We start from the raw sequence: 13,632 nt of genomic DNA on the forward strand, positions 1-13,632 counted from the left end.
CCAGAATGCCATGGAGACTCACCATATTGGGGTCAGTAATTATTTAGGAAACTTTGGTTAAAATAGCTGAACTAGAAAGAGTCTCCGGGATTTTAATTTACTGAACAGAATGAAAACAGACAGTCTGTATCTGTGAATTTATGTCTGTTTTACTTTATTAGTAAATCTCTGGAAAGATATTTTCACTAGAGGCAACTGGCGTTCCTTCTTGCTCTGGCTTCTGTGCCCTTCTCTTTTACATTTTACATTTTGAAGCATTCTGATTGGTAGATTCATAGGAGCATCAGCATGAATAGGCCAGCATGGTTTGCCATCCATACTGCTGCTTGCTGGTTTCTGTCCCTTTATTCCAGTCGAGGATTTGTCGAGGACTTACTTTACTTCTGTTGATTCATTGAAAGCCAAGATATAGTGAATTAAAATCCAAATTGCAAAATGTAGGTTCAAATAGCCAAGCTATTGTTACCGGAGGAATAACAGGAACAAACCACAGAAGCCACACATAGAGATATGGACACAAGTCTTCAGGAAGTAACAGGCTTTTATTCACGTACCGATCGGGTCTCACACTAAACTTGTGTTCAAAAGGTATGAGCCCTGAGCACATGTTTCAGAAGCATTTTATTAAACAATAACTCCTCCCATTAATAGCTCCACCCACACATGCCCTTAGACCAATCAGTGTATACAACATCCTGGGTCTCCTTATATGGGCAGACCACATGGCTTGTTAAAGACAAAGGAATTTACTATCCACTTCTTTTACAGGGGAAGTAACAGGAACGAACCGCAGAAGCCACACATAGAGATATGGACACAGGTCTTCAGGAAGTAAAAGGCCTTTATTCACGTACCGATTGGGTCTCAGATGAACTCCTGTTCCAAAAATATCTGAGAGGCAAATACATTGTTCACAGGACTTTTATTAACAGCATATCCCCTCCCATACAGTATAACCCATCCTATATTCCTCAGACCAATCAGCACACAGGATATTCAGGATCACCTTATATGGCAGACCACATGGCCTGTTGAAGACAAAGGATTTTACTATCCACTTCCACACATGCTCAGTATACTGATGACTCATCCAACTGTTTGTAACCAGATACTAATTAGCATATGCCATGTGGAGATTTCGGCCTACTAAATTTTGACCATGCTGGATTCCCATCACATTCCCCCCTTTCATGCTTCTGATACAACATTATTCCAGATGCATCACTAATCATAATTTGCCAACACCACTCAAGTAACCATAAACCAGTACAGACCTAGTAAGCATCTTAGCATCATCACAAACTCCTTCAGCATTCCTCATCATGAATATGTTCTCTTTGGGCTAGGGATTCATACTTCCAGACAGCCATTACATGGGCAGCTGTCTTTCTTTCTATAGTACTGTCTATGATACTACGTATAGATCTGACCACCAATGGAATCAGGCAGGGCAGAAAGAGACATAAGAATATAATGAATATTACCGTATATACTCAAGTATAAGCCGAGTTTTTCAGCACATGTTTTTGTGCTGAAAAACCCCAACACGGCTTATACTCGAGTCAGTGTCTGTATTATGGCAATTTACATTGCCATAATACAGACTGGGGGCTGGCAGCAAGCGCTTACCTCTCCTGCAGCTCCTGTCAGCTCCCTTCGCCTCCGCGCCGGTCCGTTCAGCACCTCGGTCAGCTCCCAGTGTAAGTCTCGCGAGAGCCGCCGGGTCATAGTGCAGTGTGTGTGTGAGTGCAGTGTGTGTGTATGTGTGCATATTAACGAAAATGACAACATATTAGAACAAAGGAAAAACTCTGGTATATCCATGATGCGGCAGTAAGGACGACAAAACTTCATCCCATAGGAAATACTTTCATGCTGAAAGAAAAAGAAAAAAGTGAAAGGACTTGTAACCTGTCCGCATATCATAAACAAATAGAACCTGAAGTACCAATGACTATATGATATCTATAACCTGTATATGACGTAGGTCCATGAAGGTAGTAACAGTAATCTAAAACAGAACAGAAGTGAGGAAAAAACTTGGTCAGATATACACTCTATACATGACCCAACCCGAATCTAGTTGCAAGTATAATACAAACCTGCATGCTTACCTGAGCTCTGAATGTAACCGGATAACGTGAGGAAAAAACCTGGGCGGGAATCCTATAGGGTGGGAAATATTCGCCTCCTGTCATTACTAAAATTAAGATTATTAGTACACTAAAGCTAATATAATCTTCAATTTTACCACGACAGGAGGCTTCATATTTGCATTTTTAAAGCTTCGAATTGACTAGAGTGAAGGAAGCATGGGCGGATTGTCGAAAGTAGAAAGTCCTAAAGGTACTCTCTCGCGACCAATCCGCGCAGCGCATAATGTCGGCCAGGGAGGCGCCGGCCGTTAAAGCTTGGGATGCCGCCGCCCCTTTGACTGAGTGTGCTCCGAAACAAGGTTCGACACCTGCTAAAGATAGTATCCAGCGAATCCATCTGGCCAGCGTTGTAGTGGACACCGGTCTGTGCGGTTTCACGTAGGAGATTAGGAGTTGGCCCGTAGGACAAGTACGCAGAGGGTTTGTGATCTCAGTGTATCTCATTAGAGCTCTGACTACGCATAATTTGGGGTCCGATCCAAAATATGGGTATGACACCGATGTTGAGTCAGATTTGGTGCGTCTCAATATGTTGAAGGTAACCCCTTCCGGAGTGAGGGAGAAACCGTCCACATCGAACGCCCTGACATCTGCCACTCTTCTGAAAGGGCCAACTTCGCTGAGAGTTGCTTCAGTGATAGGTAGAGATTGTCCGGCCATTCCCTAAGGAATTTTAACACCACTTCGACCTGCCAGAGGTGTGAGTACTTGGGTGCTGGGGGTCTCGATAATTTGGCGCCCCGCAGCAACCGGCAAACCAGCGGGTCCTGTCCCACAGGTCTGCCTTGTACTGGAATGTGTGCCGCCGAAATGGCGGATCTGATCACATTGAGGGATCTATACGATCGTCCCTGCGTGAATAGATGTGATAGGTAGTTAAGGATCAGCGGGACAGGTGCTGTAAAGGGATCTGAATCCCTTTCCACGCACCAATCGTTCCAGGCTGTCCAAGCGGAAATATAGCATTTCCTGGTGCCGGGAGCCCATGAGTCCCAGAGAAGATCCTTAGCTGGTTGCGATAGGCCGTGGACTGTCCAGGAGCCCCTGAAACCGTCCAAGCCACTAATTCCAATAGTCCTTCCAGGATGAGAGGGTGAGGTTCTCCCCGAGGTCCCGTCAGGGTTAGCGGAGAGTTGGGGAGCAGGAGCGGGTCCTCGCACGACATTTCCAGGAGGTCTGGGAACCACGGTTGGCTCTGCCAGAGGGGTGCGATGAGCAGTAGTAATATCTTGTGGGTGCGTGTGTATCGTAGTACCCGTGGAATCATGGAGAACGGTGGGAACGCATACGCTCCTAGCGTGGGCCAATTCTGTAGAAACGCGTCCGTGGCTTCGCTTTCCGGGAGCCAGCTGTAGTATCTCGGTAACTGGTGGTTGGTCCTGGATGCGAACAGGTCTATTGTGAGTGGGTGCTTCCACTGTCGCAGTTCTTGGAATGTCTCCCTGTTGAGTGTCCAATCGCTGGTGTCTCACCAGTGGCGCGAGAACCAGTCCGCTGTCAGGTTGGAGACTCCCGGTAGATACTCCGCTTGCAGCGTGATGTTCCGTGAAATGCAGAATTTGTAGATGTCTTTTGTGGCTTCTGTCAGAGCTCGAGACCTGGCCCCGCCTAGGCGGTTGGTGTACTGTACTGCCGACACATTGTCCATGCGGAGCAGGATGCAGCAGTCCGATTTGTCCTTGGCCAGACTGCGGATGGCGAAGGACCCCCGCTATCAGTTCCAGGCAGTTTATGTGGAGTTCGGTCTCGTCCCCTCGCCACGGGCCTCCCGTGGAGGCGTCTGTGCAGTGTGCGCCCCATCCCCATAAGCTGGCGTCCGATTCCACGATGAAGTCTGGGGAGGGGCCAAAGATCGCCTTGCCATTCCATGCTTGAATGTGCAGTAGCCACCATCGGAGTTCCGTTCTCGCCTCCGTCGACAGTGGTATCCAGCTGTCGTATGAATGTCCGGTGCGTAAGTATTCCGCTACTGGCTCTGTAGTGCAAGGGACCCGGGAATATTGCCTGAATAGAGGAGGAGAGAAGTCCCACGATCCGGGCGAGCATGCTGAGTGATATGGTGTCCATTCTCAGTATCCGTCTGATTTCCTTCCGTATCAAGGCCACTTTCGCCTGGGGTAACCGAAGCACGCATTCCTTCGAGTCGATATCGAACCCGAGGAATTGGACTGATTGTGAGGGGGAGAGAGCCGATTTTTGTCTGTTCACTATGAAACCCAAAGATTCCAGCAAGCGAACGACAAATTTCGTCTGCAATCTCAGTCTGGCAGTCGATTCGCAGAAGATCAGCAAATCGTCCAGATATATCAGGCATCGGACGCATCACCGGCTTCAGCAGCTTCGTGAAGCACCACAGCGCCGAGCTGAGGCCGAATGGCAGGCACGTGAACTGACAGATATTTCCGTGCCACAGGAAGCGTAGGAACCGGCGGCTGTGTACGTCCATGGGTACTGACAGGCACGCGTCTTTGAGGTCCAGGCGTGTGAACCAGTCGTTTTTGATGAGAAGATCTTGGAGGAGGTGGATTCCTTCCATTTTGAAATGTCTGTATGTCACATAGGAATTTAATTGTCGGAGATTGATAACTGGTCTGTACTCGCCAGTTTTCTTCTTGACCAAGAAGATGTTGCTTATGAAGCCCTCCCCTCCTGTCGCGTACTGCACCGCGCCCTTCTTGAAGAGTGATTGGATCTCTTCGTCTACCAGGCACCTTTGTTCCGCCAACATGTGTATAGGAGGGGGGGTGTGCTCTGAAAGGGTGTTGTTGAGAACTCTATAACGAACCCTTTCACCGTCTGGAGAACCCAGGCGTCTCCGGTGATAAGCTTCCAGTTCTGTAAGAAAAGAGATAGGCTGCCTGCAACAAAATTGGAAACGTTTTGGTATGTAGGTGTACTCACCATTAGAGAAACGGCCGCGGCCTCGGCCCCTGAAGCCTCTCGCTCTTCCTGCCCCTCGGTACGAGGATGTTCTTTGCGTCGTGGAAGGGAAGAAGCTTGGGGCTTGTGCAAAAGGTCTGGAACCTGACGCCCAGAAACGTCTGGTGGCTCGGTTCCTCTGCCGACCAGCCCTTCCAAAAACACCTCTTCCCGGTGTGCTGAAAACTTGTTTAAGCGAAGTCTGTGCTTTGTTTAGGGTAGTGAAGAGATTCACATGATTTTTTAACTCCGAGATAAAGGCATCGCCAAACAAGAGCCCTTGTGCCTTTGGTCCAAATTCTTTGGCCCCTAGATCCAAGAGTTTACTATCGATTCGGATCAGTGCCGACCAACGTCTTTCTGTGCATAGAGCAGCATTGGCGTTGCCTAAAAGGCATACTGATCGTTGGGCCCATTCCCGTATAATATTCGGGTCGAGTTGAGACCCCTGGCTGAGTGCCAGGTCTGCAAAATACAAAATCTTTGCGATGGGGCCGAGTAGGTCTAGCACCTTGTCCTGTGCCGCCTTCATGCCCTTCTCCACACCCTTACGCGGGTCACGTCCGGAACGAGACATGAAGACCACTACTGTATTATCGAATTCGGGTGTAAGGGCTACTTTGTCCGGTATTAGTGGTCTAGGGCATTCTGCTCTGAGACGAGCCCGTACGTCCTTCTCTAGAGGTTTACGGAGCCAATAATGAATGAAGTCCGTAAGGTGGTCCGGTAATGTCCATTCGGAAGAGCGCGGGTGCCAAATGGTACGTGGATCGAACAGGGGGTTACCCTGGTCGTCCTTGAAACTTCCGTCTCCGTTTTTTCCCGCTCTCTTGCCGTAAGAATGATCTTCGTCCCGGCCATCTTCGTCTAGAAACGTCTCCTTGACGAATCTTGAGGATGTGGGGGGTAAATCCTGCCACTCGTCCTCTTCCGATGGCCATTTGTCCACCACGTCTAGAGTGTGTGGTACGTAGGAATCCTCTTCGTCTGAGGAGTGTAGTGTCCGGGGCGCCGGTGGTCGTCTTTCCGTGCTCTTACTCCGCTTAGCGGGTAGAGTGCTTTTGGCTTTCGAGGACGGGGGGGAACCCTTCCTCAGCCTCTTCGGCTTGGAGGGATCAGATCCCGAGGCTTCCATGGTTCTGGGGGGCTTGCGCCGCCCTGGCTCTGTGGTAGCGCCCTCAGTAGGGCTTTTTCTACCGAGGCCGCCACAGCGGCGTTAATCATCGCCTGAAAGTCTTGGCTGGACTGATTGTCTTCCATGACTCGTAACCTTTCTCTCGTCCTGTAGGGCGAAAGGGAGAGTCAGTGGGGATAGTGCGATGCTTATAAATAGTGACAGCCCTCTGGTACAACTGGGGGTCGTCCGCCAGTCAGTAGAGTAGAGGGTAGATGTGAGCCTGAAGTGTAGCAGATGGAAAAAAGTGTCTGGGTGTATCCAGATTCACCACAGTTGTATCAGAGTTCGGTGCACAAACAACAGGCAATCGTTATGAGATGAGGTCTGGGCCTCCGTGCTTGTAATCGGGGTGAACCCCGGGTGGTGTGCCGTGGAGGACCAGAGGACACCCACATCAATCATATAGGTCAGTGTTTGACCGAGCATGCATTTCTGGGGGGTCGCCCCAGGTGGTGTGCCGTGAAAAATACCCAGAGGACACCCACATACCATGTACGGCAATGTACAGTAATACAGTTATACCCTGTGGAGGGTGTACAAGTAACTTGTCCCTGGGCAGGGAGAGTAATCGTAAAAAATCCCGTGAGGGATATGGCAGGGATGCTTGGACCCTGAGGTCTAATAGTATAGTCTGGTTTGTGAAGGGTATGGCAGTGTAACATATATCACCCTAGGTAGGGTAAATTAACTGCCTCTACAAAAAGCACGGAGCCTGTATGACCCTGTGGGTCTGGAGACCAGAAAATTGAAAAATTGTTTCTTTAAATGCATGCATTGATAAAATTAACGTAGTGGATACAACAATGTTGTGTAGGCAGGCCTGAGCCTTAAAGTCAGTGACACATTGGAAAGAAAAAACAGCAAACTGTATGAAATTTATCCTCTCCCAATGGACAAATGCAGGGAGGGGATGTACATGAAGAGCCCGGCGGTCGGGTGAGTTACCGATCCGCCGAGCGGGCGGGGAAGGCGGCCGTCCGGTATCTCGCGAGCCGCGAGATCCAAGATGGCCGCCGCCCGCGTGTGGAAAAAGTAAGTTCCGCGGACCGCGGCGTGCGGCGTGAAAGCGGGGGAACAAAATAATAATACAATATAGGGGACTCCCTCTACCCGAACCCTACTAGCCCCCCCGAGGACAGAGGTAGAGGTGCCGGCCCGCGAGGTGCGTGCGATGTTTGGGAATCGCCGCGATCGCGGGTACCGGCCGCAGAGAAGAAAATAAGTTAACAAGATTAAGAATAGCGGAGGAACATAGTAGAAAAAGGAAGGGACAGGGAGTCAGATAAGTCCTATAAGAACAGAATAATCCGAAACATAGCAATTCAATCCAAATACAGTAAAAATGTTGCCAGAGAGGCAAAATACTCTGACCTGATGTTGGCTGGAGCAGCAAAGAAAGAGGAAATGATGTCATAGACAGACCCTTTCATGGGCAGCATATCTTTTTTATGATTGGTTGTTTCTGTTTCTATGCTGCTGGAGTTTTGAGTAAAGAAAGATATGCAAATATGAAGCCTCCTGTCATGTGGTAAAATTAATAATACGTTGGGAAGGCCACTCATCATCTTCCCAGCTACCTATATTCAAAGATGCTTGCTTCTTTTTATGATTCACATCATAAACCTTAACTCCCAAGGTCTCTCCTGTTTCGATTGGCAACAAGAAGAAGGATGGTTTGAGCATACCTAGTACACATGCCCCTTCCCAGTCTTGTGGTAACTCTGAATATGCCTTCTTACCACAAATCCAGTATAGATTTGCTAGGGTTTTCCAATTAGATGTAGCAGATAAGTCAAACAACAACTCTTTCAAATTGGTGTAATTGGCAAACGGATTAGGAGGTTCCGAGACATTTGAAGCTGACCACCAAGTAGTATCTTTAGTATCGGCATTGTAGGCCTTCTGTCCCAAACATGTTAACTCACCTACAGACGTGTTATACATTGGCACTCTTCTAGCTAAACATACGTGACCTATAATAGATGTCTTTTAACCGCCATTCTGATTTACCTCTAGTACTTACTTGATGATCAGACTGAGAAGGCATCTTTTGTTCATCTGTCTCAGAACCAGGCTACCAAATCTCTTTGTCTCCCATAGCTATTGGTCTCCCATATTAGTACCTCCACATACAAAGCAGTTAGTTATATTAAGACTACCTGCAATACTCTCAGCCAAATCAATAAATAGGTGTCAGGGTACCTGTGGTCTCTACCTCCGAAAGAGGTAGAGACTTAGCTGTTCCTCCATCCAGACGGTCTGATGGCTCCCTTCCCCGCGGTCTATCCGGTCATGCTAGGCCGGCCGCGAGGGAGTGACTGCCTTTTACAGCATCTAGGCAGGAAGTAGTCATCAGGACACTCCCCCGGAACGACCTGTCAGTCAATTGCTGCAGGACCAATCAAGACGCCTCGGAGGCGTGGTTACTGCTCTGAACAGGGTATTTAACAGAGCTTCTTTCATTAGCTCATTGCCCTGTCGTGGTTCTAGCTTGTTCTAGTCACTCAGTGCTTGTGTATTCTATTATCCCTTTTGGTTTTGACCCAGCTTGTTTACCTTACTCTGCTTATCTCTGTTACCCTTGATTCGGCTTGTCTCTCGCTTACCTGTCTTCTGTTACCCTCGACCTCGGCTTGTCTTTGACCATTCTATACTGTACTACTTACGTTAGTCCGGCCATTCTAAGGTCCGGTATACGTATCTGGCTACTGTTTGTACTCTGCGTGTTGGATCCCTGTCCCGATCCTGACATTACGACAGGTCCAATGGATCCTGCAAGTACAAACAGTAAGCTGGCTGCTCCTGATCCTAGGTTTGAAGCCATGGATCACAGAATGGATCAGATGGCGCTTGCGCTACAGGCTCTATTAGCTTGTGCCAATAACCCACCAGAGGAGATACGTAATACCCCTGTTTCTCCTGTCGGTTCAGGTCTAGAGGTAGCCACAGTGGGTGCTTCTTCTCACATTACCCCCCCAGTACGCTATGGTGGGGCTCCTGAGAAGTGTCGTGTTTTTTTAAACCAAATTAGTATCCACTTTGAATTGCAACCTCGCTCTTATCCTACAGATAGGGCAAAAGTAGGATTTATTATCACCCTACTCATTGAGAAAGCTCTGAGATGGGCCAACCCACTATGGGAGAACGATAACCCATTAGTTTATAACTATAACGCATTTGTAGCTGCTTTTAGAAGAACATTTGACCCTCCAGGTAGAAAGGTTAATGCAGCCAGATTACTGTTGCGCCTGAGACAGGAGAACCGAACACTGGTGGATTATGCACTAGAGTTCAGGTCTCTGGCGGCAGAAATCAAGTGGAATGAGCAGGCGTATATGGATGTATTTTTGAATGGCCTATCTGATGTAATCCTTGATGAGGTTGCTACCAGAGAACTCCCTGAGAATTTAGAGGATTTAATTTCGTTCATCTCTCGTATAGATGAACGTCTAAGAGAGAGACAGAACACTCGAGAGAGGAACCAGAGACCTTCTTTTAGGTTAGCTCCCGCTTTTCCAAGTCCTGACTCCACGATATCTTTGCTTACTGAACCTATGCAGATAGGGTATACCCGCCTCTCTGAGGAGGAAAGACAGCACAGGAGAAGAGAGGGTTTGTGTATGTATTGTGGGGCCAAGGGTCATTTACTCTCGAACTGTTCTAACCGCCCGGGAAACGCTCGCACCTAAGTCTCTCTAGAGGACAGGCCTTGGGTGTTTCTATTTTGTCCTCTACTCCTAATTATAAAGATCACAGGCTTCTGCTACCAGTTTCCTTAACTTGGGGGAAGGAAGTAGTAAGGGCTATGGCATTGATAGATTCCGGTGCTGCTGAGAATTTTATCGACCAAGCCTTTGCTAGTAAGAACAATCTCCCATCCCAGCTAACGGAGACACCTTTGGCCGTTGAGGCCATAGATGGTAGACCACTACTAGACCCTGTTATCTTTCGTGAGACCATACCCATTGATTTAAATGTTGGTATCCTACACGTGGAGAATTTATCTCTTATGCTCATTTCGTCTCCTTCCGTTCCCATAGTTCTGGGGTACCCATGGTTGAAAGAACATAACCCTATTATCGATTGGGAGTTAGGAGAGATACTCTCGTGGGGCCAGGGCTGCCAGGATCGGTGTTTGTGCAAGGTTTCTCCATTAGCTAATATTAACATACCGGAGAATCCTACTCAGTCCACAGAAAGACAAATACCAGACCTTTACCTAGACTTAAGGGCAGTGTTTGACAAGAAGAATGCCGATTCTTTGCCTCCACACAGGTCATTTGACTGTAAGATTAAGCTTCTACCCGGCACTATGCCTCCGAGGGGCCATGTATATCCTTTGTCTGTTCAGGAAAACTCGGTTCTAGAGGAGTATATTCGGGAGAATTTAGAAAAGGGATTCATCAGGAGGTCTTCTTCTCCGGCCGGGGCTAGGTTCTTTTTCATTAAGAAGAAGGATGGCACGCTGAGACCATGTATCGATTACCGAGGCTTGAATAAAATAACTGTCAGAAATGCCTATCCTATCCCACTGATTACCGAGTTATTTGATCGTCTTAAGGGCTCCAAAATCTTCACCAAGTTAGATCTCAGAGGGGCTTACAATTTGGTGAGAATCCAGCAAGGTCACGAGTGGATGACGGCATTCAATACCCGGTATGGCCATTACGAATACACTGTTATGCCATTTGGACTATGCAATGCGCCTGCAGTATTTCAAGATTTGATTAATGAGGTACTTAGGGAGTTTCAGCATGATTGTGTTATTGTTTACCTGGACGACATACTAATACACTCTAAGGAGATTGAGACTCACCATAGACAGGTCAGAAAGGTATTACACAAGCTGCTGCAACATGGTCTATATTGCAAATTGGAGAAGTGCAGTTTTGATCAGCCTCAGGTAGACTTTCTTGGATACGTGATTTCTGGGGAAGGTTTTAAAATGGATCCTGTAAAACTCCAATCTATTTTAGACTGGCCCTTGCCCAAAGGACTCAAAGCTATCCAAAGGTTTATTGGTTTTTCCAACTACTATAGGCGCTTCATTAAAGGATACTCCTCTATCATTGCGCCTATTACCAATATGACCAAACAAGGGGCTGATACTAAGTTCTGGTCTAAGGAAGCTCTTGGTGCTTTCAAGACTCTCAAGGAACTTTTTGCCTCGGCTCCCATTCTAGTCCATCCTGATACGACTCTGCCTTTCTTGCTTGAGGTCGATGCCTCTGAGACAGCAGTTGGGGCTGTTCTGTCTCAAAGGTTAGGGGTGGATAAACCGTTACACCCTTGTGGTTTCTTCTCTAAGACATTTTCTGGGCCTGAGAGCAGATATGACATCGGGGAAAGGGAACTGTTAGCAGTCATTAAAGCCTTAAAGGAGTGGAGACATTTGTTGGAGGGGACCCTACACCCTATTACGATTTTGACGGACCACAAAAACTTGTCCTATATTGGGGAGGCTAAGCGCTTATCCTCTAGACAAGCTCGTTGGTCCTTATTCCTGACTCACTTCAATTATGTACTGACTTACAGACCTGGTTCTAAAAACTCTAAAGCCGATGCATTATCTCGCCAATATGAACCTTTTACTGTACCTGAACCAGTTCTTTCTTCTATAGTTCCGAAATGCAATATCATTGCTAATACGAATCTCAGGATTCATTCTCCATTACTGGCCGAGATCATTAAGTTGCAACATCTAGCACCTATACAGACTCCTGCGGGTCGTCATTTCGTTCCTCCTGCTCTTCAACTGGAACTTTTACAGTGTTTACATAATAGCAAGATGGCGGGACATCCTGGTATTCGCAAAACTTACGCGTTGATCTCTAAGGACTTCTGGTGGCCTGCTTTACGGAGGGATATTGAGGAGTTCATCGCTGCATGTGAAGTTTGTACTAAAACCAAACAACCCCATACGCTTCCATGTGGATTCCTGCACCCCTTGGAGGTTCCAGAAAAACCATGGTCCTGTTTGGCCATGGACTTTATTGTCGATCTACCTATCTCTAAAAGACAGACTGTTATCCTCACCGTGATTGACAGGTTTACTAAGATGGCACACTTAATTCCCCTGCCTAAACTCCCGTCTTCTCCCGAATTGGCAGAGATATTCGCTAAGGAGATTTTTCGCCTACATGGGATACCCTCTCAAATTGTATCGGACAGAGGCTCCCAATTTGTTTCCCGCTTTTGGAGGTCCTTCTGCTCTCAACTTGGTATTAAATTAAACTTTTCTTCTGCCTATCATCCTCAGTCTAACGGAGCTGCTGAACGTACCAACCAGAAAATTGAACAATATTTACGATGCTTTGTTTCTGAACACCAGGATGATTGGGTCGGTTTGATTCCTTGGGTGGAGTTTGCACACAACAATCTCGTTTGCGATTCTACTCATTCAAGCCCCTTCTTCATGAATTATGGTTTTCATCCGTCTATTCTTCCTTCGGATTCTCCTTCCCAGGGGGTGCCGTCGGTTGATGTTCATGTTGCCAATTTGAGGAAGTTGTGGGATCAAACTCGACAAATCCTTGTGCACAACTCTATGTTGGTTAAGAAACACGCTGATAAACGTAGAAGGGCGGCTCCGGTCTTTGTTCCAGGTGATAGGGTATGGCTGAGCACGAGGAACATCCGTTTAAAAGTGCCATCCATGAAGTTCGCTCCTCGTTATATTGGACCCTACAGCGTGCTGACCCGTATCAATCCAGTTGCGTATCGTTTAGCTCTTCCTAATACCTTACGCATCCTGAACTCGTTTCACGTTTCATTGCTGAAACCACTCATATGTAACAGATTTTCCTCCACAATAGCCCCTCCTCGCTCCGTTCAGGTGGAGGGTCAGGAGGAGTATGAGGTTAACTCTATTATTGATTCTCGAATCTCCCGGGGGAGAGTACAATATCTGGTTGATTGGAAGGGATATGGTCCTGAGGAGAGGAGTTGGGTACCTCAGGAGGATGTTCATGCTCCCCGTCTCCGCAGGGCGTATCACTCTCGCTTCCCATCTCGTCCCGGTTCATTCCGCCCGGTGGGCGTATCTGAGAGGGGGGGTACTGTCAGGGTACCTGTGGTCTCTACCTCCGAAAGCGGTAGAGACTTAGCTGTTCCTCCATCCAGACGGTCTGATGGCTCCCTTCCCCGCGGTCTATCCGGTCATGCTAGGCCGGCCGCGAGGGAGTGACTGCCTTTTACAGCATCTAGGCAGGAAGTAGTCATCAGGACACTCCCCCGGAACGACCTGTCAGTCAATTGCTGCAGGACCAATCAAGACGCCTCGGAGGCGTGGTTACTGCTCTGAACAGGGTATTTAACAGAGCTTCTTTCATTAGCTCATTGCCCTGTCGTGGTTCTAGCTTGTTCTAGTCACTCAGTGCT

The sequence above is a fragment of the Pelobates fuscus genome, chromosome 1 (genome assembly GCF_036172605.1).
Source record: "Pelobates fuscus isolate aPelFus1 chromosome 1, aPelFus1.pri, whole genome shotgun sequence".
Classification (NCBI taxonomy): domain Eukaryota; kingdom Metazoa; phylum Chordata; class Amphibia; order Anura; family Pelobatidae; genus Pelobates; species Pelobates fuscus.